The sequence below is a fragment of the Diadema antillarum genome, unplaced genomic scaffold (genome assembly GCF_040938485.1).
Source record: "Diadema antillarum isolate AM-2024a unplaced genomic scaffold, OU_Dant_1.0 scf00000144, whole genome shotgun sequence".
Taxonomy (NCBI): domain Eukaryota; kingdom Metazoa; phylum Echinodermata; class Echinoidea; order Diadematoida; family Diadematidae; genus Diadema; species Diadema antillarum.
In genome coordinates, this window is record NW_027271033.1 from 625,614 (window position 1) to 649,027 (window position 23,414).

General features: G+C 38.4%; 1 pseudogene; it reads right to left on the reverse strand.

The window, feature by feature from the left end:
- The window catches only part of LOC139721494 (uncharacterized), a 188,909-nt pseudogene that overhangs the window by 62,707 nt on the left and 102,788 nt on the right, over window positions 1-23,414 (reverse strand).

Below are 23,414 nucleotides of genomic sequence, written 5' to 3' on the forward strand. Positions count from 1 at the left end.
TTCATTTAAGCATAAACTTTAACTAGTTTTTCTGAATTCATATCTATAGCTATTCTTCAATCCTCTTCGACATTCTCTGTTCATACTTCACATCACTGACATTATCGATTATGGATTATAACATGTGCCTCGCTCATGATTTCTCTATTATCTCCTGAACTTCCTTTGTACACATTTGGTATCTCTGCTATTGTACACTGCATCTGACTTGTACCTCGCTCGGGTGATCACGCAACTCTCAAGAAGTCTTGTGCCGCGGACATTGTTTTCTTTGTTTTTTCTTTTTCTTTTTACTTTTTGGCGTTTATATTTCTCCAATTCACAAATTGTCATTCCTTTAATTACATAACCAAGTAAGAAATAATCTCACATCCGCATCTGGGAATCTACACCCTATAGTAGAGCAGTTAAGCCCTCAAAATCACGTGAATTGTGCAAAATTTGACTAAAGCATGAAACTTTCACCAGTGTTAGTACATACCATAAGATTTATTTTAAGATCGGGAGGTAAGTCTGATTTGACCTCTGATGACCTCCAGAGGTCAATGTACTTTAGATATCTGAAAATCGATGTTTTTAGACATTTGCGAATGATATATGTGGTTATGTTGCACTAAACATGCATCTGGGCAATTCCACGGTTAGTAACGTTACATTTGAACAAATTCAGATATTTGTTTTTACTACTAAATCACCATATATTCATTTCAAGTCAAAATTATGTCAAAAACATGTTCATCCTTCCCAGGTTTATGATACAGAAAAGAATGAATACAATCCATGAAATATTAGAATTGCTATGGCAACTTAAAGGGCAGGTTAGTAACGTTACGAAAAAAGGACATGACAAAAAAATCAATGTCTTGTAACAAAAAGTGTGCAAAAATTCAAGTCACTTCAAACAAAGTGTTGCATTAATTTTAATTATTGCATCATGACAAATGTTCACACAAATTTTTTTAGCAGTTCGACCAATTGTTTTTTAGCTAGACCCCCAAAAGCATGGTTAGTAACGTTACGGTTAGTAACGTTACATTTGTCCGGAGTAATTCCGCAGGTCATTTCACCCTTTTGTAATTGACAAAATGTCACATGACTTCTGGAGTATTTAAATGTATTCATCTTTTACCCACTAGCAAAACTTTGAGGAAAAAATTTCAAAGGAACCCACTGTAATTTGCATTTAAGTGAATTTCAGCATCCCCAGTCCCACATGTACATTTTAAATGATGGTTTTAGATCTCGCGAAATCAATAAATACGAAAAATAAAATGTACTGAATTTGAAAGACCTTAATGATTGGTGAACATCCATGGCATTAGTTGGTACCTAAATTAAAGAGTAAGATAAAGAGGCACATTTCTTTTATCCATGTCATGTCCACCTAACTGCGGAATTGCCCATCTATACTTCAGGGAAACCATTTTCTGATTCCACAGAGCATTGACAGGTTTTAACCTTTGACCTCTGATGACCTTTGGAGGTCAATGACCTCAAAATATTATATTGATCTGTGATGTCATTGGTTAATGGTAACCATTGTTAAGATGTACAAAACAAGCATATCTGTCTTACAATGAAATTGTCTTCATATTCTAAAGAGCAGACAGGTTTCTACCTTTGACCTCTGATGACCTTGAGAGGTCAATGACCTCGGAATATCAGAATATTGAAGTATGACATCATTGGTGAAAGGTCAAACATGGTAAAGATGTACAAAACAAGCATATCTGTTTACAATGACATCGTCTTCATATTCCAAGGCACACAGACGAGTTTCTGCCTTTGACCTCTGATGATCTCGAGAGGTCAATGACCTCAAAGTATCAGAATAGTTTGGCATCATCAATGGTAAACATGATGATGTTCTAGAGAGCACTGGTAGGCCCTGCTTATTAACGAGCCATTACCGTTCACCTATGAAAATCACACAAGGTCAAATACCTCGAATGAAATGTGAGGATGTTAATATTGATATTGCGATAGTTAATAGTTAATAATTGTTTATAATGTAGGGCTTACAAACCATGCATTTCTGTTACCAAAAAAGTGGCTACTCATTCCGCAAAACTTTTTAGGTAATTATCTAAGTCGGGTATGTGCACAGAGCAAGGGGTGTCGATCTGTTTTCACGTGGGGGGGGGGAACTTGGAAAATATGTAAAAGCATAAGTTCATGGTGCAAAGGAATGAAGCGGAGGGGGAGGGGGAGGATGTGGGTGGGGGATTGGATTTTTGCAGGTTTAGACCTGAAATCAGTGATTCAGTGTAGCTCTTGTTTAATGTGTGCGTCATCACTTATACGGAAGTTGATGGGGTGTGGGCGCATCTCACCTACCCTCCTCCCAAAGACGAAGTTTTTTTTTTTTTTTTTTAAAGAATCTGATGCATACGTTTTGGGGAATATTTGGAAAATTATGGATCACCAAGGTGTACCAAGTCTATATGGATGGGAACCCAGCAAGCGCAGCGTTGGCGAGGGTAGGGTATTCCACTCCCATTCGAGAGAGCTCTTGTATTTTGAGAAATGAGATTCAATGACCTGGCACACAGGCACTTTTGAAGGAATACCTCGAAATTTGTATCAAAAAGGTGTAGTAAGTCAGCCATCTATGGAGGGAGACCAGTCGACAGAAGGATGTGGGTGGAGGTATCCCCCTCCCACATTATGGAACTTTTGCATTCTTTTGTTTGCAATTCAATGATCTCGTGCCACTCTTGGTTGAACTACCATTTTGAAAAAAAAAAGTCCATACCCAAATGTGTAGCCATAATCAATGCATGGAGGAGAGGTTGATACAGCGAGAGGAGGGTATGAAAGGGGCTGTCCCCCAATCCTTCCCACGCAAGGGAGCCTTTGAAGTAAATATAGACATGTAAAAAAAAAATCTAGTATACACATCTATGATGGAATATTTCGGAAATTATCAGTAAAAGGAGTGTACCAAATCTAAGAGTAGAAACCGAGGAGGGATTGTTAATTGAAAGATACACTACCCCCTCCAACAAGAGGGATTTTCTTTAAAATGTCGGAACTGAAATTAAAGATCTAGTACATACTTTGTGATGATATAGAACAAAAATGGGACAAAAGCACTGAGCGTATATGGAAGGGGACATAACGAAAGTGTGGGGGAGGGGGTATGCAAAGGAGATTCTGCCTTTTAATCTGGTGCATACTATAGCTGAAATGTTCAGTGACAATTCATTTTCTGTCAAAAAAGTGAAGGAAAAAAATCTCCATCTCAGGAAATACTTGGAGGCAAAGTTTTATGTCCCAACCATTCCCCCTCCCATATTTTCTCGGGAGGTGGGGCAAATGCCTCTTGCCCTCCAAAATGAACAATCATGCATATATAGGAAAGCCTTTTCATCTTTGGAATTCAAATAAAGATATCTCTTAAAAACATTTTTCATAGAATAAGGGAAATTATCATTCCCCAAAGTATGTTATATCTGTGGAAGGAACCAAGCAGGGGGAAGGAGTCTATTGAAAGGAGATATCCCCTCTCACAGAAGGGAGATTTTGCATTTCAGAATTAAATTTTAACAATCCGATGCACACTTAAAGTGAAAAACTTGGGCAGTTTTCTGTCTAAAAAGCAAAAAACAAAAAACAGCAACAAAAACTAACAACAACAAAACATAGTCCACATCTCAGAATTTAATGGGGTGGGGGTCAACTATCCCTACCATCACCCCACCCCTCCTCCAAATTGATGCCCCGGTATGTGCATGTGTTTTATTCCACTTGTTGAAAAGAAGAGAGAGTTTTAAGAAACAATATTGTTCAGTGGTCGCTATCCCAGTCAAGTAAATTGTTTATCAATAAGGTGATTTCCTTCACCTGTACACCTGAAGATGATGTAGGCCTGGTATTTGCCTTGCACGTTATTACATCTATTTCTTTTTTAGTATTCTCGTTTATATTTTGATGTGGAAGTTGTTTACTTTGCCACGATTTTATTTGTACTTAGAAAAAATAATCTAAGACTGAAAATGAAACTGATACAATATTTGATGATTGACATGATGCACATATTGTGTATTTCTATAGCAATAAAAGTGAGCAATTCAAAAGGCGTGTACTCATTTCACATGAACATTAGCGATGATCCTCTGACCTTTGGAGGATATTGAAAGATATGCATCAAAATGTAAGAATATTGATGTCTGGTCTCATTGGTTTGTAATCGCCAGCTGCTTATGAAATAATAATCATATTAAAAAAATGCATTTTGTGTGTGTGTGTGTGTGTGTCCAAAATTGTATGCAGAGTATTCCACACACAGTTCAATTTTGACTTCCATCTAGGACAAGGAGCGGTTACTTTTTTTCTCAACTACACTGTAATATCAAAATCTATTGAAAAAACACGGTGGCGGCTGGGTCTAACACATTATCATTCCTTTTAGTTGGAGATCCATGCGGGATGGTCAAAACAAACATAAAAAACAGATATCTCAGACCTAATTGTTATAACAAAGCATCATATCCTCATATACCCAACCCAACCCTCTATGCCCAGACAATGTAAACCACCCCATGGACTTACTTGGAGCTTTAGAATATCCTTTGTCAACAGAGAGAGACATCCAAACCTTTCCAGTGCCGACTAAGATCTGCCATGGAACTGATTGGTATTGGTTCTGCATCATTGACAGCAGATTTCGTTTCCTATTCTCCTTCTCCTTCTTCTTCTTCTTCTTCTTCATTATACTGTGTAATCTTGTAATATTCTGCCATGGAGCCTTTTCTTAATTGGTTAAAGAAGGTATCCAAAGAGCTATATAAAGCAAAAAACAACAAACAAATGCAAAAACAAAAAGAGAGACATATGTATCTTTAATAACAGAGCTGAATATTGAGTATCTCTCTCCTGAAGTGTTTCAAAGAGATACAAGAGACAGTGGCCGAGAGTAGCTGCCACCTTTTTTGGGAGTAGGCCTACTTTGTGTTCTTGCAAATGATGCCTGACATTTTTGGTCATTGGCCCTTTTTGAAGAATGCAGCAATAGAGCCACAACTTCCTGCAGAGTGGATATTGTGGGGTTCTTGATGCAGAACATCATCGCTGAATTTGCCGGTGCTGTACTTTCTTACAGGGATTGCCATTGTAGTTTTGTTTTGTTTTGCTTTGTTTTGTTTTTCAAGTGTGGCTGTAACACTGCTTGTTTTGCATATGATTGTCATTGCAGCTAAAGAGTGCATATCTTCTCTGGATCATTCCAAACTTCATGATGTTTCACCTGGGTGAATGGATCCCAGATGATGCATGCATATTCCAGGACAGTCCTGAGCGGCATGGAGTGCAAAACACCTGAACTTTATGATACTCGTATCTTCGTCTGGAGAGAGTCTTTGGTTGAAGTATAACCTTTTTAAGCTGCTGTGGCGATTTGATTCCAGCTGAGCCTCCTATTGGAACTCCAAAATACTTTGCACAATCCGCTTTCTCCATGGTTTGCCATGAATGCTTATCTATTCCCTGGGTAGGTCTCGGATGGCAATAGCTAGTTGCAATACACAGGATTGCTTCATGTGGAATGCATGTTGGGCCTCACAGTATGTCGAAGTTTTCAAGATGGTCCATGATGTCGCAGCTGTGGACTGTATACTCCAGGACCATGAGTCATTCATCGCAGGCATACTGTAACAACCCACCAGCTTTACACTGGCCAATACAGGCCCACCAGCTTGAAACTATGCAAATATTGCCCATGAGCTTGACACTTAGGCAAACCAGTCCCATAATGAGTCCGACAAATGGGGGAAAAGATCTATGAGACTTACACTGAATAGATTAAACACTCTGTATATCAGTCTCGTGGGCCTTGTTTTCCTCGAGTGTCGAGATAATGGCCATATTTGCCTATATTTGCTAGTCTACATAACTAACCCAAACATAACAGTTATATTTGAGGTCACTGCCATCACTCAAGAAACTTAAGCTTTATTTCTGAAGTAATTGACCTCTCACATTTCAGAGACCTGTTACTATAAACCAATGCTCTGTGGAATATGCATACATACTTTGATCAAAACGTCAATGCGTGATTTGTACATGATTAAGCATTTACGATTACACCAATGAAGCCAAACATCAATACAGGTAAGCCTACACATGTGACCTCAGTGACCTCTCATTGTCCTGAGAGGTCAAAGTTGGATATAATGCACAGGCTAATGACCAATGTTCCATGGAATGACAAGATTCTTCTATTATAGCATAAATGATTGTACATCGGGTATTACGAAGTTGACCATTGACTATACATAGAATATCAATGTTCTGATATTTTGAGGTCATTGACCTGTCACCTTCCTCAGAGGTCAAAGGTAGAGACACGTGAGTAATTTCTCTTGCTCTGTGGAATAGGAAAACAATTCAATTGTAATACAAATGAATATAACATCTAAATCATGTTTGTCATCAACCAATTGCACCAAATATCAATGTTCTGACATTTTGAGGTCATTGGTCTCATCATAGGTCATCTGAGGTCATCAGAGGTCAAAGGTAGAAATCTGACTCGAAAGGCTCAGTGGAACATTGAGGGAATTCCTCTTACAAAAATTAGTTTTTAGTACATAATTATCGTGTTTCAGTTATGAGTGACGCATTAAAATATCAATTTTCTGACATTTTGAGGTCATTGACCTCTGGAGGTCATCAGAGGTCAAAGATAGAAACCTGTCAGGGCTCTGTGGAATATAAAGACAATTTCACTGTGACAAAAATTAAGTTTTAGTACATCATTACTGTGTTTATCATTAACCAATGATGCAAAATATCAATTTTCTGACATTTTGAGGTCATTGACCTGTGGAGGTCAGCAGAGGTCAAAGGTAGAAACCTGTCAGGGCTCTGTGGAACATAAAGACAATTTCCCTGCGACAAAAATTAAGTTGTAGTACATCATTACTGTGTTTATCATTAACCAATGACGCAAAATATCAATTTTCTTAGATTTTGAGGTCATTGACCTCTAGAGGTCATCAGAGGTCAATTCAGACTTACCTCCCGATCTTAAAATTAATCTTATAGCATGTACTAACAATGGTGAAAGTTTCATGCTTTAGTCAAATTTTGCACAATTCTTCGGCTTATCTGCTCTACTACTACAAGCAATGCTTCTATGTAGATTCCTCATATTTCATATGTTTTTTTGTCTTATAAGCTGTACTTGACAATTCATCCAGGCTTTTGTATTGTGATGTTTATGTTTTATGTATTTGTTGAAATGTGGAATATGGAACAACAAAAAACAAACAAACGCGACGGAGCCCGAGCAAGCGGAACGAGCAAGGAGGGAGGTTGTGGGAGGGGGTTGTCCCCTCCCCCCCCCCCCCCCCCCCCCCCATAAATGGATTATGGAATGACGGTGTGAAACGACAAAATTACTGGAAGCAATATCAGGAGAATGGCATAACAATTACATGCGAGCGAGCGGAGCGAGCGAGCTCGAAAATTTTGACATTTTGCAGTCCAGAAACTGCTGTTTGCAGCCATAGACATTTTTGGGTTTTTTTTTTTGCTTTGGAAATTAAGGGGGGGGCGCACCGGGCGTAACTGCTGGCAATTACTGGCAGCTGAACATCAGGTGCATGGCATAACAATTAAATGCGAGCGAGCGAAGAGAGCGAGCTTGAAAATTTTGTCATTGTCCAAAAACTACCATTTGGAGCCTTATTTTTTCGCTTTGGAAATAAAGGGGGGGGGGCGCACCGGGCGCAACTGCCGGCAATTACTGGCAGCAACATAAGGAGAATGGCATAATAATTAAATGTATGCGAGTGCAGCGAGCAAGCTTTAAAATTTTGACACTTTACAGTAAAAAAGAATGCCGTTTGTATAGCTATATTTTTTCGCTTTCAAATTTAAGGGGCGCATCGGGTGCAACTGCTGGCAATTACTGGCAGCAATATCAGGAGAGCATAACGATTACATGCGAGCGAGCGGAGCGAGCGAGCTTGAAATTTTTACATCTTACAGTCCAAAAACTGCCGTTTTTAGCCATAGTTTTTCGCTTTGGAAATTAAGGGGGGCGCACCGGGCGCAACTGCCGGCAATTACTGGCAGCAACATCAGGTGAATTGCATAACGATTCAATGCGAGCGAGCGAAGAGAGCGAGCTTGAAAATTTACATTTTACAGTCCAAAAACTGCCGTTCTTAGCCATATTTTTTTGCTTTGGAAATCATAAGGGGGGCGCACCGGGCGCAACTGCTGGCAATTATACTGGCAGCAACATCAGGTGAATTACATAACGATTCAATGCGAGCGAGCGAAGAGAGCGAGCTTGAAAATTTTACATTTAACAGTCAAAAAACTACCGTTTTTGGCCATATTTTTTCGCTTTGGAAATCATAAGGGGGGCGTACTGGGCGCAACTGCTGGCAATTACTGGCATCAATATCAGGAGAATTTAAATGTGAGCGAGCGGAGCGAGCGAGCTTGAAAATTGTGACATTTTACAGTCCCAAAACTGCCGTTTGTATAGCTATATTTTTTTGCTTTGGAAATTAAGGGGGGCGCACCGGGCGCAACTGCTGGCAATTACTGGCATCAATATCAGGAGAATTTAAATGTGAGCGAGCGGAGCGAGCAAGCTTGAAAATTGTGACATTTTACAGTCCCAAAACTGCCGTTTGTATAGCTATATTTTTTTCGCTTTGGAAATTAAGGGGGGCGCACCGGGTGCAACTGCCGGCAAGTACTGGCAGCAACTTCAGGAGAATGGCATTACGACTAAATGCGAGCGAGCGGAGCGAGCAAGCTTGAAAATTTTGACATTTTACATTCCCAAAACTGCCAATTGAAGCTATACTTTGTCGCTTCGGAAATTAAGAGGGTGGGGGGGGGGGACGCCGGGTGCACCCCTCCCCCTGGATCTGCCACTGGTAGTCAAGGGTGTCGGTTTATGTTCATGACTGGGGGAGGTATGACCAGCGAGGTGGCGTCGAAGTGACCAAGCGGGGGAAGGATGTCCAAAATCTGCGCTTTAGAGCATCCCCTAATTGTGCGTGTTTGTTTGTGTGTGTGTACTACATACATAGAAAAGTTAGGAATTAGCCCAGGTCAAGTCTTTTTATTGGCAATGCAAGACATTTCTATTTAGACTAGTATGTAAAGCAACACTGCAAAATCAATGATCTAGCTTTGATATAACGAAGCGTAAGGTACAAAGGTGTATATTCTACATCACATTGCGCAACATTGCAGCGACTCTTTTTGCCGTTCGGATGTTCTGAGTACACTGCGCACATCCTGCTTATATGTAGAATGCCAACCAGGAATCACGCTGAATCACAATCATTTGTCGGCTCCGGGCTTTTTGAACAATGTTTCACACTATATACCTATTTGATTATGGTTAAAAGAAATCATAGAAAAATATCTTATTTCTTGATCACCCTTTCATTCAAAAGCAGTTTACTAACCCTCGAATTACTATTTTGGTAAGTCTTTTTTTTTTACCAGCGGATTGGGGGGGCACCCCCCCCCCCCTCCGTGGTTATGCCACTGCTTTTGGGTGAAATAATTGGACAGATTTCTAACAACAAAGCAAGAAAATCTTTTCATCGCGGGAATTATGATTATGTGGGGTGGGGCAAATGGTGCGCTTGCCTTTCAATATTTTTATGGGGGCAACATTTTTGTTTTCTTTCAAAAGCAAGAAAATCTTCTCATTTCGGGAATTATTAATTGGGGGGGGGGGGGGCAAAATCATTATGCTTGCCCCTCCAATATTCTTATGGGGGCAATTTTTTTTTCTGTCAAAAAAAAGTAAGAAAATCTTCTCGTCTCTGGAATTATGGAGGGGGGAGGGTTGAGCAAAATGATATACTTGCCCCTCCATTTTTTTTTTAATGAGGCTAAGGCTCGCACTTGGGCTTGCAATATAGATTGGTCAGAAGTAACGTACATAGACCCTACATACTTGTAAGTAGCACACGTACATGCAAACGTGTACGTGCTCCGTACCGTACGGATGTACAGTACGGTCGATGAATAGTAAACACTGTATAGAATACTAGTAGATATGTATAAAAGCAGTGCTGCCAGAACCAGGGGTGAGAATTGTTTTTGCCCACGATTTTTTTTTTTTTTTTGTCCCTGGTGTAAAATAAGAAAATAAAAAAAACAGAAAAGAAAAATTATTTAGCGTCCGGCGTTGAGATCGTTGGCAGACTGAAGTTTTTTTTTTTTTTTTTTTTTTTTTTTTTTTGTTTTTACAAGGATCTGAAGGGGGGTGCGTTCACACCCAACGCACCCCCCCCCTTGTGACGCCCATGTTATACTTGCGTGTATTCTGTGTGACCTGCGTGTCACATGTGTGGGTGGCACTAGAGAGCTTCGAATATCCGTCTTTAGTTATGGCCGACATACAAGCACTGCGAAGTACCTACGTTACAACTGCGTGTTACCTGTGTGGGAGTTGCCTACAAGATACCCTCAGTCAAGTCATGTCATGTTCTTGAGTCCTGTTTTGTTCCGTCCTGTCTTGATTTATTTTTGTGCTTATAAGTACTTGTGAATAAGCATTAAAGTATTCATAAGAATCTTTGGAGTGGTTCACAATATACAAGCATGCTTTTAAGTGGACCTCTCAATTCTCTTTTTTTTTCTCAACGTAACTCTGTATTTTGCTGGTATGCATGCATATCTTTATTTGTTAACTATCATTAATACTTTGCACAGTCCAATGTATGCCTATGATATGATTCCTGATTTATTTTATGTTATATTCCGTTGGAAAAAGAATGAATATTAATGTGAACTGAATTGATTGAAGATGCGGCCTCTACTGCCTCCTACTGGTGTTCTGCATGGACTTCTGGCTATCCCCTGAGACTCATCCAGAACAAGTTTTGAGCATGCTCAAGGCCCATCACACCTTTCTGAGCAAGCCTTGTGTGTGACTTGCAGGGAACAATTTTTGCTACCCAGAAGTCCCTGCAGATGGCCCACACCCGAGATTACATATACCTACATGTAGCACGTATCTCGCCTGTAGTTGAACGGAGGTGTGCAGGCAAGTTCGATTTACAAGCAGCCAAAAACTTGTTCCGCCTGAGTCGCAGGGGCAGTGCCAGCAGAGGTCCATGCAGAACACCAGTAGGAGGCCTATATACACTGTAGCTGCTGCAAATCAGAGGCAGTTAACACACTTGGAGTACATAGGTTGCCTGTATGTGGACCTGTGCCCATCTGCGCCGGAAACGCATGTCATCTGCGAGCATTCTAACGAGCATAATATGAGCATTTTACTGGCAAGGAATTGTGTTGATATTGCTAACAACTGTAAAGCTGGTCAGTTCTGCGGGTGTGGAGTGAGCTACACAAGCAAATAGAGTGCCTGTTGAGGGTCAGTTACTGCCTTGCTGCTGGTTAGTTGAGGGTTGGCTGCGGCCAAGACAATGACATTCTGACAGGACCTCTGCCATTTAAACACATGTAGTGCTTCAGAGGGATTCCTTCCCAGAGTTGTAAGCTCATATTGCTCCCCCAAGCCCCCGACACTGAGGTCACATGGAATACACCCAAGTAGAACATAATATATAAGTGGCATGTGTCCAGCAGTTAAGATGCACATGACACTGGGCCAGATCCTTTATCCACCAGCAGAAATTATCCTGCATGCTGGAAAATCCCTACATGCATGAAGCCTGTGTAGCTTGCCTGGAAAGGTGCGACACGGCCTAAACTTGGCTGTGGGTAAAGAGGACTTGCATGCGCATCCATGGGCAATTCCAGGTGAGATACGTGTTTAAACTAGGTACTGTCATGTGTGGCCATCTGCAGGGACTTACGGGTTGAAAAAATTTTAAGTCACAAGCAGGTTTGCCCAGAAAGATGTGAAAGGGAATTTAGAAGATTCTTGATGTTTGGTTCAGGACTCTGTAATTAAATTGTTCAGAATGGGGCCCTAAACTCACATCACGGTGTTTATCTAGTTGGCTCTGGATCCTCTGCTGCTCAGAGGCCAGCTGTTTCCTCATGGCTGACAGTGCCCCCATCACATGTCTCTCATCCTTTGGGCCTCCTCTCTCCTTGGTAGACACAGCTGGTAAGGGTGGGGATTCCCCTCTTGAAGTTGTTGGGTAGTCATCATCCTGGGTTAAAACAAAATATCACACAAAGTGATGATGAGGGAAAGCCTTCACATAAACAGGGAATATGAACAAAACATTACTTATTAAAGCGGGGTTCCCACTATCACGATTGGTGCCACGATTGAAATCGTGGTCTTAATCGTGCAGCAAGCGTGATGGTCTTATCAGATTGTATCAGATCTTAAGATCAATCGTGGCAATCACGTTAATCTTAGGAAAATTTCGGACTGTTCAAAAATTTTCTACGATTAACACGATTAGTTTTTGAACGTGATCATCGCATCAGATCGTCTAGGATCGTATCTAAACGCAGCAAATCTCTTCTAATCATGCTGCTTAATCGTGTTGATCGGGATCGACTTTTTCACTTCACTTCCGCTTATTATTATTATTATTTTTGCCCATTTGCCCTTATTTTACTCATAAATTAATTTATTTTGTATTCTGATAGGTGGTAGCCTGCATCTTTAGATTATTATTTCCAACCGGTAAATTGTATGATGGTGTGGGGTTTAATTGTCGTAATTTTCAAGGTACATTATCAAAATCATTTTTTTAGTGATTTCATAAAATGAAAGTTGTATTACAGATTTTTAGATGTTTTCAAACATTATGTTAATGATGTTTTCATTAATGAGTTGTTATTACCATTATGCAGACACACAAAACAGGATATGGGATAACTTTTGGAACGAAAACAAAAAATGAGCAAAAATAAAATGGCAATTGTATGTCTGCACGTATTGACGAACGTCAGAACAAAGATGAGAATAATTTGATGAATCGTGCTTGAATGGGTACATATCAAAGGCAAATGGTTAATTTTTAAAAGTACATTACAGAGTATTTTTTTTTTGGATGCAGTATCCTGCTGTTTGTGTATTGTACATAGTAATAAAGAGTTGTTGTTTCATCAGTCATCGTTTGACCCCTTTACATCTATTTTGACACTTTTCAATGTCTTTTTTGTATGTTTGGTAGAGCATGTAATCCTAGAGGAAAATGGTTATTTTCAACTCTCATTATTACTGCAAATGTAAAAATGACCATTGTCAGGGATGTGAGATCATCCGTACGATTATGACAATGAAGATCACTCTTATTATTTTTCACAGTTAGTTATTCAATAAGTGTAGCAATATACCTCTGCGAAATAGTTTTGCGTAAAACCTCTTTTTTTGTTGAAAAGTGACATCATTTTGATTAGGGAGTCACTTTTCTGTTATGTGTGTGTATCAGTTATGTTAAACATTGTGAAGTAAAACGCTAAATCAAGCCGAATAAACCAAACTTTTAATAACCCATGAGATAACGAAATTTTGAAATAAAAAGGCATATGATACATACACTTTGCCAATATGAAATCGAACAGCAATACTATCCATTTGGCCAACTTTCTTATATCGAGTGTGTATATAACACATAATACTATGTTACATAACATTCAAAATGATCCCATCCTCTTTCTTGGCTTCCATTTCATCATATAATCATTTTCTTCATGTATTGGAGAGAAAGGTCATTTTGTCTTGCTGTGGTTTTTTTTTTTTTCTGGGGAAGAGGGGTAATCATCTGATCTTATGTATTTGGGTTCATTATTTCATTCTTTTTTGTGATGGGGGAGGGTGAGCATGTCGATTTAATAATCTATTAATTTCTTTGCGTTTGATATTAGACGAGGGAATATCTGAGATTATGGCTGGCCTGGGTGCTGCTTTCTCTCTGATAACATAATCGTCATTAGCAATACTGCAAAGGTTACGTTGTCATCATCGTCAACCTGTCAAGCCTTGCCATCATCAATGGTTGTGGATAAAATTGATAGGCCTAATCACTCTGCAAAATTTAAGGGAAACAATGAAATCCATCGTCAGCCGGACTGTAATATTCCTATTCGGGTCCAATCGCGCCTTAAATGAGGGTCGCTTCTAATCCCGATCGTAAAAGATATTGTATCTTATGTCAGCAGCCCGTATTGGTTCGCGGTATTCGGATTGGAACGTATCAGTACGTTGCTGCATGTACCAGATTGGGGATCCTGATCGTAATGGTCATGTTAGATCGGTACCAATCGTGAACTCAATCAGGACAATCCTGTCGGATCGTATTTGAACGGCAGACCAGATCGTGACAGATTGTATCGCTTGAAATAGACCAATCGTGACCATATCGCATCCAAGCGTACCAACACGCATTGACTCGCATAACCTTGTATCCAAGCGTGAAATTTCAGACGAGTTCAACAAATTTTCCACGATCAGTTACGAATGTCCAATCGTGGCGTTCGCAATGGATCGCACGATAGTGGGAACCCTTCTTAAGGATCACTCTCTCATTTCTTGGTTCATGTAAATTTTCTGATTATAGTAGCTTCAGGGTAGGTTGGGAATGACATCCAATTAGTAGAAACAGACATCCAATCAGTAGAAACAGACATCACACTCTATAGAGTACAAGTATGGCATGTACAGGAACACATGATACATTTTACAGCTGAACGTCAAAGGGAAATGATTGCACATCATAGTTCAAGATAACAAAACTCCACACTGATTAAAGGCAGTTTTTGCTATAACATAAACCAGTATGAATACCATTACCTTCATAAAAATATTTTTTTTTTCATGATTTTCTGTTGTAATATCAATAATAACAATATATCTATATACCACGTTTTCCATGAACATACATGTTCAAATGTGCTTTACAATAGGATCATTAATGAAACATTTGAGTTTATAGATGTTTCTGAAGATGATGATGATAATACAGATTAGTTTTCATTGAAAGGATTAAGAATTATCAGTTATTGAAAGAACATATCTTAACTGGTGCACATAACAGACAGCATCACTGCACTTGAAATGTACAATGTGACAATGAACTACAAATAAAAATCCCAATACAAAGAGAACATGAACACTAAACATTCATGTTTTATCTAATTAAATGTTGTAGGACACTTGAACATAAGTGTTTTAGGTCATCATCAGGCAGGAAAAAAAATATTTCAATAACACTGCACTCTTGTTGAATAACAATATTTTGATATACTATTAAAATCATCACCTATATCATTATTATTATTATTTTTTGCAGCCTCAATCTCAAATATCTGAAGTTGGTAAAGTGGATACATCTTCTTGTTGTTGTTTTTTTTGCATTAAAACTCTTAATATACATTAATAAATATGTGACCACCCAGTAAAAAACACCAGAAAATGTCACCGATTAGAATTCTCTGAAATGGACCAAAATATGTCATTTGGGTTGCCCGACGCAAGTTTAAAAAAAAATTGTCTCTGTGGGAAAGTAATATTTTCTCTACCTACTGTCATAATTTGGTAGCTTAAAACAAAACTAAAATCAAGATACTAGCAGTTTTTTTCTGGACTAAAGTGGTTCCCGATTAACTGGTGAGCACTGTATATATACACACTATTAAAAACAGTGACTTCCAGTATCATGCACCACAGTAAATGAAGAACATTGGTGACTTTTGTGTGAGATTGATTGGATGCTATCATAATGCAAATCCTCCAAATTACATTGTATAGATGCACAAACAGTACACATGAATAAATATGATTCATCAATACAGGGCAATAAAGAGAGAATGAACAAATGTCCAGCATCAAAGTAATGTCTTCTCTTGCTCTCTCTCTTTGTCTTCCTACCCCACTAGCCTTGAGTGGCACACATCCAAATAGAAAATGGACATGCTTGTTTTACCAAATTTGTCTGTGATGTTAAATATACTGGCATATAGATTACTTACATGACTGATAAATGGTTATTCGTCGTGTGCACAGCAGAATGACATGAACGTATGTGGTGTGCATATTAAAAGTAGAACATGTGCCTCGCATATGCCCTAGTGTTGTTCTGCTGGGCACACCTTCCTTGAATAACGTGCGGACTCGCACTGTTCTAACGGCACACGATGAACAAGGCAAGTGCCAAAATGTGTCTTTCCCATTCGCGTAGAAGAAATTAATGTTTTTCTAACTCCCAGAAGTTTGTTGAACCCACCTATGACCTTTGACCTTGTGGTGACCTTCAATTTCCCAAGGGACATTTACGAGCCAAGTTTGGTCACAATATGGGACATATGGATCAAAAGATATGAGCCATAATCCATGCAAATGCGCCGTAAAAACTTAACATTGGGCCCTAAAAGTTTGTTGACCCCTGTCCATGACCTTTGACCTTGTGATGAGCGTCAACTCCCCAAGGGACATCTACCATCCAAGTTTGGTCACAAATGGACATATACATCAATAGTTATGAGCTAGAATCGAAACGTGCCGTATAAACTTAACATTGGGCCCTAAAGTTCATAGACCCCTGCCTGTGACCTTTGACCTTCAGATGACCTTCATGCTTGGTAACATATGTAACTTTGTATAAAAACTCTCCCCTTCAAGTTTGATTGAAATTGAAGTCGTCAGTAGAGAGTTATTCAAGTTTTTGTAGCGTTACAGACGGATGACGGATGACCGATGGACGGATAAACGGATGACGGACGGAAATACGCTGCAGGTGATCCCTTAGTCTCCCCTCACCTCCGGTGGGCTCCACAAAAATAGCCTTACAAACAAATAAATAATAAAAAAAGAAAATATTCTCTACAGAACGATACCAAAAATGACAAAAATTGGATAAGAAATAGGAAGATCAGACAATTTGAAATTTCACAATTTTTGGAAAACATTTCTGGACCAGTCCTTATGAATATTCAATTGAGAGAGATGATGATGTCATACCCTCACAATTTTTCATGTATGTTAGAACAAATTCAAAAAAATAGCATTTAAAAAAAAAATACAAGTAAAAACAGGAGTTCATACTAAGATATATCAGAGTCAACATTTTTTCTTTCTTATTTTGGGAGGTTTTAAGGCAAGTTTTATATCTATACAGCTGAAATATGAGGTTTTTGTCATATCTGTATATGAAATGAATAAAATATTGTGAGAGCATGACATTTGAATAATCATAAGGACTGGTCAAGAAGTGTTTTACGAAAAAATGTGATATGTCAAAATGTCATACAAGGCTAGCTTGTATCTCCCTTATTTCCTATCTGATTTTTGAAATTTTTTATCATTGTGTAGGGAATATTTTTCTCTTTCTTTTAAAGTTTTTTATTTCTGGGGTGGATTTCCTCTTCAGGACGAATGACTTCAATCTTAAACAAAACTAGAAAAGCACTCGGAGAGAGCAGACCTCCACCAAGCAGCTCATTTCCATACGATACACACATGCTGAAAATCGCCTAATTTCCCAAACTAATGATAAAGCAAGAAGCCTTGTGTTTACCGCATTAGCTTCCTGCTGTGCCTTGTGCCTTTAGCAGAGTGCGCATTGGCAAATCTTAAATACGCACAGCTAGACCTCCCAAGTTCATTGAACTTATGCGCCAAGAGATACAAAAGCCTTGAAAAATTCTTAAAATTACCTGGATCACTATCAAAATTTAATCTCATGCATTCCTTCCCTATGTCATTATGAACTTTTCCTGCACATTTCATCCAAATCCAAATGCACTTTGATATGAAGGAAACATGGCAGGCTTTTATGCATGGTTGAATTTCAATTTGTATGTAGAAAAACTGAACCCTTATATGTATGCGGCTCTTTCAGATGAAGATGGTAGAATTTACTGACACTGCTGAGGACAGAAGCCTTCTGACTGTGTGGAGATACTAGAGATGAGACAGCATGGCTATATACTCTGGATTCACTTTGCTACAAGAGCTACAATATACAGTCAGTCAGTGCTTATGGCTGCAGCTTGGCATTATTAAAAATCATGTGATCACACTAGACATCGCATAACAAAATGCATTTCTCCAATACAAACAGACACTCTATTGTGTAATACATGGTTTCCTCTAAAGACAGGCCAACTGTTTGATGCAGAATAATTTTGTAGTCAGGGCCAACTGATAAAAATACCATAAACATTGATACCAGAGACCTTAAAACGATGTCCCATTTGATCCATACAACAATCTGTGCTACCAATATTTCTGTATTTTGCTGAGTAGAAGCAAAATCCTTTCTAATAATTGCCATCAAAGTAAGTAGAGGAAGTGGGGTGAGTCAGAGCCAAGCCCAAGCAAGAATTCACAGCAAGGCCTTAGAACACCTAACTTAACCTTTACTTTGTCATACCAAATTCTGCCATTATCAGTGTTTTGGAAGATGTGATTCTCTACTTGATATATTTATTTATTTTACAATTTTAGTGCCAACAAGAGCATTGTTCACTGTATGAGCAGAAGTAATCTCACTCAAAGGACAGTGGTACACAGTTGGTAATACATACAGTATGTTAGATCCATGGTGCTGTTAAATATGGGTAGTGTACGATTATTATCACAACAAAAGAACATCAAAAATCTCATATAAATGCTATGCAATACCTGCATGTTGCCATGACGCTGAAGCCGACCCTGCAATCTGTTGGCCTTTTTGTACATTTCAGACTGAAGAAATGGTATGATGTCGGTGGTTAGGTGATGTTCTTTCTATCATACCGTACAAACATTAATTTTCCTATTAAAAACAAATCTGGTCTATCAGGTCTTGAATTTGAAGCAGTTCATGAAACACAGTGTATGGGACAGATCAGATTATTGTGGCAACACAAAACTAAACTGTTTCCATAGTGTGAACAGTAACTTTCAGATAGGTTGACAAAAAGCATGAAGTTTCTCTTCCTGACTGTACAGTGTAATTCATAATTCACATTTTGATAGTCCTGTTGCTGCAAGATAAATTTGTCTATGATTTTCTGTACGGTCTTGGGGCATCATAGGTACAGTTTGTAGCCAGCTGAAGGCATACGTGATCACATTGTGCCTTTTTTTTTTTTGTACAGGCTCTATAAAATAGCAATTGCAGTGCTGTTGCAGCATGGTCTGAGTATGGAGAATGTGGAATTCTGTGCAAAGATTGTACAGGGGTGGTGGCAGTGATCATGCATCTGCTGCGGGGCTCGATAAGCAATGCCATATGTGACTGTGCACCACAAAACGAACAAAAAGTCGCACACACTGATTTTGTGTGAGGACTGAAAATGGGTGAAATGGGTGAACCTAACAGATCTTGACTTTTCCATATTTTCTGAAAGAGAAAGTCTTCTTCTACATTATGCTAAAATTCATATGGGATCATAAAACGGGCAGATAAGTGTGTTTTTTAGCAGTTTATCTCGAACAGTTTTTTCGTACATGCAGAATAGTGTGATTAGATGTGTCTTTAGAGTCCCCTTTTCATTTCTTAAAAACCTTATAATGTGCCAACTCTTCACTTTCAACTCTAATAACTTTTGAAAGGATGATGCTACTGCTTTGAAAGTAATTATGGACAGAATGTGTTAATAAGGCATGCTCAATTTCACTTTAATCTGATAATCCCTTCATTGTTGCTACTCTGGTGGTTTACATCCTGTTTTTTTTGTCCCATTCATCGAATAGCCAGCACGGCTTGGTAAAAATTTAGCACTTGAATAGACACTGTACTTCAGAGCCTCTTTTCTCAGTTCACACTTTTCCTGAGTGTGTCCTTTCTTTCCAATGTTCAGATAGGTTAGGAGAGTCCATTTGAGTGAGTTATACATCATTTTAAAGCTTAAAGTCTGCTCTTTCAGAATATGCTCTTAACTAAAATTTCATGTCAGGCGACTTTGTGTTCGTTTTGTGATGCAGGGTCACATATATCTTTGAACTACAGTCATACAATTTCCAAAATTTGTAAGATTTCTTATTGAATAAAATCATAGTAGCTTTATACAACTATCAAAATTGAAAAAAAAAAAAAAAACTCTCACAGCAGCCTCATGCCTCCCCATAAAAGCTGCAAGGTAATAGAGGAATACAGGCAGGATATGGGTTCCATATAAAACTATCACAGATCAAATGTGAACAAAGCCATACACAGTCATGTTATCTTGGACAAATGAAAGACGTGGAAGACAACTTTCTATTATTGTCACTGGTTCAAAACCTTTCATATAAAATTTGTCATGGAGAGTGAATGCAGAAAAAGTTTATTAAAGACATGTTGATGTGGAATGAAACTACTTCCCAACCACTGAATACTAAAATGCACTTTTCACACTATTGCTACATTTTTTTTCTCCAAATCAGTACTCATTTGTACTGAATAAATCATTACTTTTTCTAAAAAGTATGATCACATTTACATATCTACAGTGTATATTTTGTGTCATGTTTTGATGAGCAAAGATACCTTCACAGGACAATATCATTGTTTTGTTTAGTGATATGTTATGGTGGCAATAGACATGAGAGGCAAGAGTATCAACAAAATCTTCTTACTTCTTTAGAGATATCCATCAAGAAATCTACAAAACTGTCCCCAGGTGGACTCTCCTTGATTAAAGAAAAATGAGATTGAGAATAAGTCATGACAATGCAGAACTCAACAATAAGTGAAATGTACAGTCTGGTCTATCAAACAAGGAAACTAGTTTTTTTTTTTTCCTATCAAAGTTGGGGAAGCAAAATGCAATCAGGAAAATCTGAGACAAGAGACATGGGGTCTCAAGCTCACCCGAGTATCGCAAGTTCATCTTTATTTTTAAAATGGGGGATCTGGGGTAATTATGGTCATCCTTGTGATAATGCACAGGGCTTGTGACAAATTTGACTTTAAGTTTCAAGAAGAAGAAGAAAATGTGTTGGTATTCCCCCCCCCCCCCCCCCACCCAACCATGCATCTGCCATGAACAAAGTAGAAACTACAGTCAACAATCTACTTACTCATAGCACTAACGTCACTTTATTTCTTCCGGTTCTGGATAGCAGATTTATAAGGGGGGGGGGGGGGGGGGGGTTGTCTGTTCCCCTCACTTTGCCCCCCCCCCCCCCCCCCCACCCCCCCGAATGGTACTTATTCATACAATTATATCTTCTATCACTGAGTGACAATACCTGCCAAACAAACTTGAAACTACAGTCATCACTGTACTTACTCATATCATTAACATACATTGTAGCTCTATCAATTCTGTTTCTAGAGAAGATCTTTAAAGATTCTTTTTGTTTTGTTTTGTTTTGTTTTGTTTTTGTTTTTTGTTTTTGTTTTTGGGGGAGGTGGGCCCCCTGGGGCCCTAAGGGGGGAGCATAGTGCCAACCTAGACAAATTGAGATCCTGTCCCCTAGGATGCCATCTGTTAAGTTTGAGGAAAATTTATTTTGGGGTTTTAAAGAAGATGAAAATGTGCAATATAGTCCCTGCATGGGCCCAAGGGGGGCACCCCTGGATATGCCTTGAACAAATTTGGTGAAAATCCGTTATGGGATTTTCAAGAAGAAGATGAAAATGTAAAAGTTCACAGATGACTGATGACTGACGATGAACAAGGCATAACGCACTACACAGGACAGACGCTGGATGATGAGTGATTGCAATGGTTCACGTAAGCTAAAAACATGGCAGCATATGGCAATCAATCTTTTGAAGGTGCAAGTGCTATCACATACAAAATGTATCTTTCACAATGTGTGAAAACCAGAGAGCTCACCAAGTTCACTCGTCATAACGAGCATTTTAGATGGAATTTACCCAAACATTTATGTGAATTTAGTGCATTCTGAGAAATTAGTAGAATACATTAGTGAAGCTTGAGGAAATTTGGATAAGTAATTAAAAATTATGAATTTTTGAAGTGTTGGCTAAATGCATGTGCTATCAGCTGGATAGGAAGGAAACATGTGATGTCATCATACGATACCACTATAAAGTAAACATAAAGAGAATCCCAGCAAATTTTGTATCTTTTAGAAAGCACATACCCTGGAATTGTTAACTGACATAGATGTTAGTGGTAAAATGCTGTCTTCTCAAGGAGTAAGTGAAGTGCTCTCAAATCAAGATAGAAATTGAAAATGTGTGTAATTCTCTTTCAATCTTTTTATATTGATGTACACATGTACTAATATGAGAGCATGAACTGTTGTAGCCTTCAAATCCAGTGATGAAGACAAATACATTTAATAACAAATTTAACCAAAACTGTAAAAAATTCATGAGTTATGGTGATATTATCTCAATCTCCTCAAACTTTAATAATGTGTTCTATGCTACCAACATTTCTACATTCATTCAAAGCTTGAAGCACAAAGTGTTGGGACTGTGATATATCAAACATTATTGAATACCTATGTATTAATGATAGTGAACATATGCAATCACAATAAGATTCGTAAATGTGACCATCCAAAATAATATTCTGTGCAAATTGTGGCACTTCATAGATTTGTAAACGACATATTGAGCACTGTGACAAGTCAAGTTCATGTCATTTTCACTTTAAAGTATAAAGAAAAAAGCAACACTGTAAAACAAAAGAAAGGTAAAAAGAACTTACTGAGTATCTGCCTGTCCCATCAGCAGGACTTATGCTTCGAAGCTTTAGTAATGTTGATAAAAAAGAAATGTGAAAACTCTGAAGCCCTCCAATCAAAAGCAATGTACAATACTCTACAAAGAGGAACGATGCAATCTGAGTGCATGTTTGTGATTGTGGAATAAATGCAACTCACTGTGAAATGCAGATGATCTATTACCTCTAAGGGTACCCTAAAAGGGCCAGGGGGGGGCATCGCCCTACTTCGACATTTCACGCTTTAATTCTGCATCTCGAGAAGGCCTTGTCACAACGCTTCTTGTCTCTTGAATTCAAGTTTTGCACAACTTTTGTGACCAAATTTGCAATGTTTGCGCGTCCCATTAAGAAGCCACACTCATTTTTTTTTTGTTGGTGATTTTGTTTACATTTCCTATTAAAAGCAGTGCTCTGTCATGAAAATCATAAAAAACTTATTTGTACAGTATGTACTACTTATAACTTTGATTGATTGATTTTATGCTGATTATGGAAGAAAAGTGGTCAGTAACAATGCCCAATGAAAAAAACAGAGAAAAAAATCAAAGTACAAAAACAAAGAAATACATAGGAAATTTTCCAAACAATAAAATGAATAAGAATTGACTTTTGGGAGTTTTATGATGTACAATTGCTGAATATGTTAAAACAGATATACAAACCAAAGTAGACTTTCAATGTTTTAATTAGGCTAATAGATCTTAGGCTTAATTTGCACAATTAATTAAGATTAGAAATTAATAATTTCAAAAATATATAATATATGCTCTTATAGATTATGACATGAAAGTCGGGTGGGCGAAATTTTGTTATGACTGGCCCACTGATGGCCAAGATCTCGGGGGGGGGGGGGGGGGGGGGAAGGCGGATTC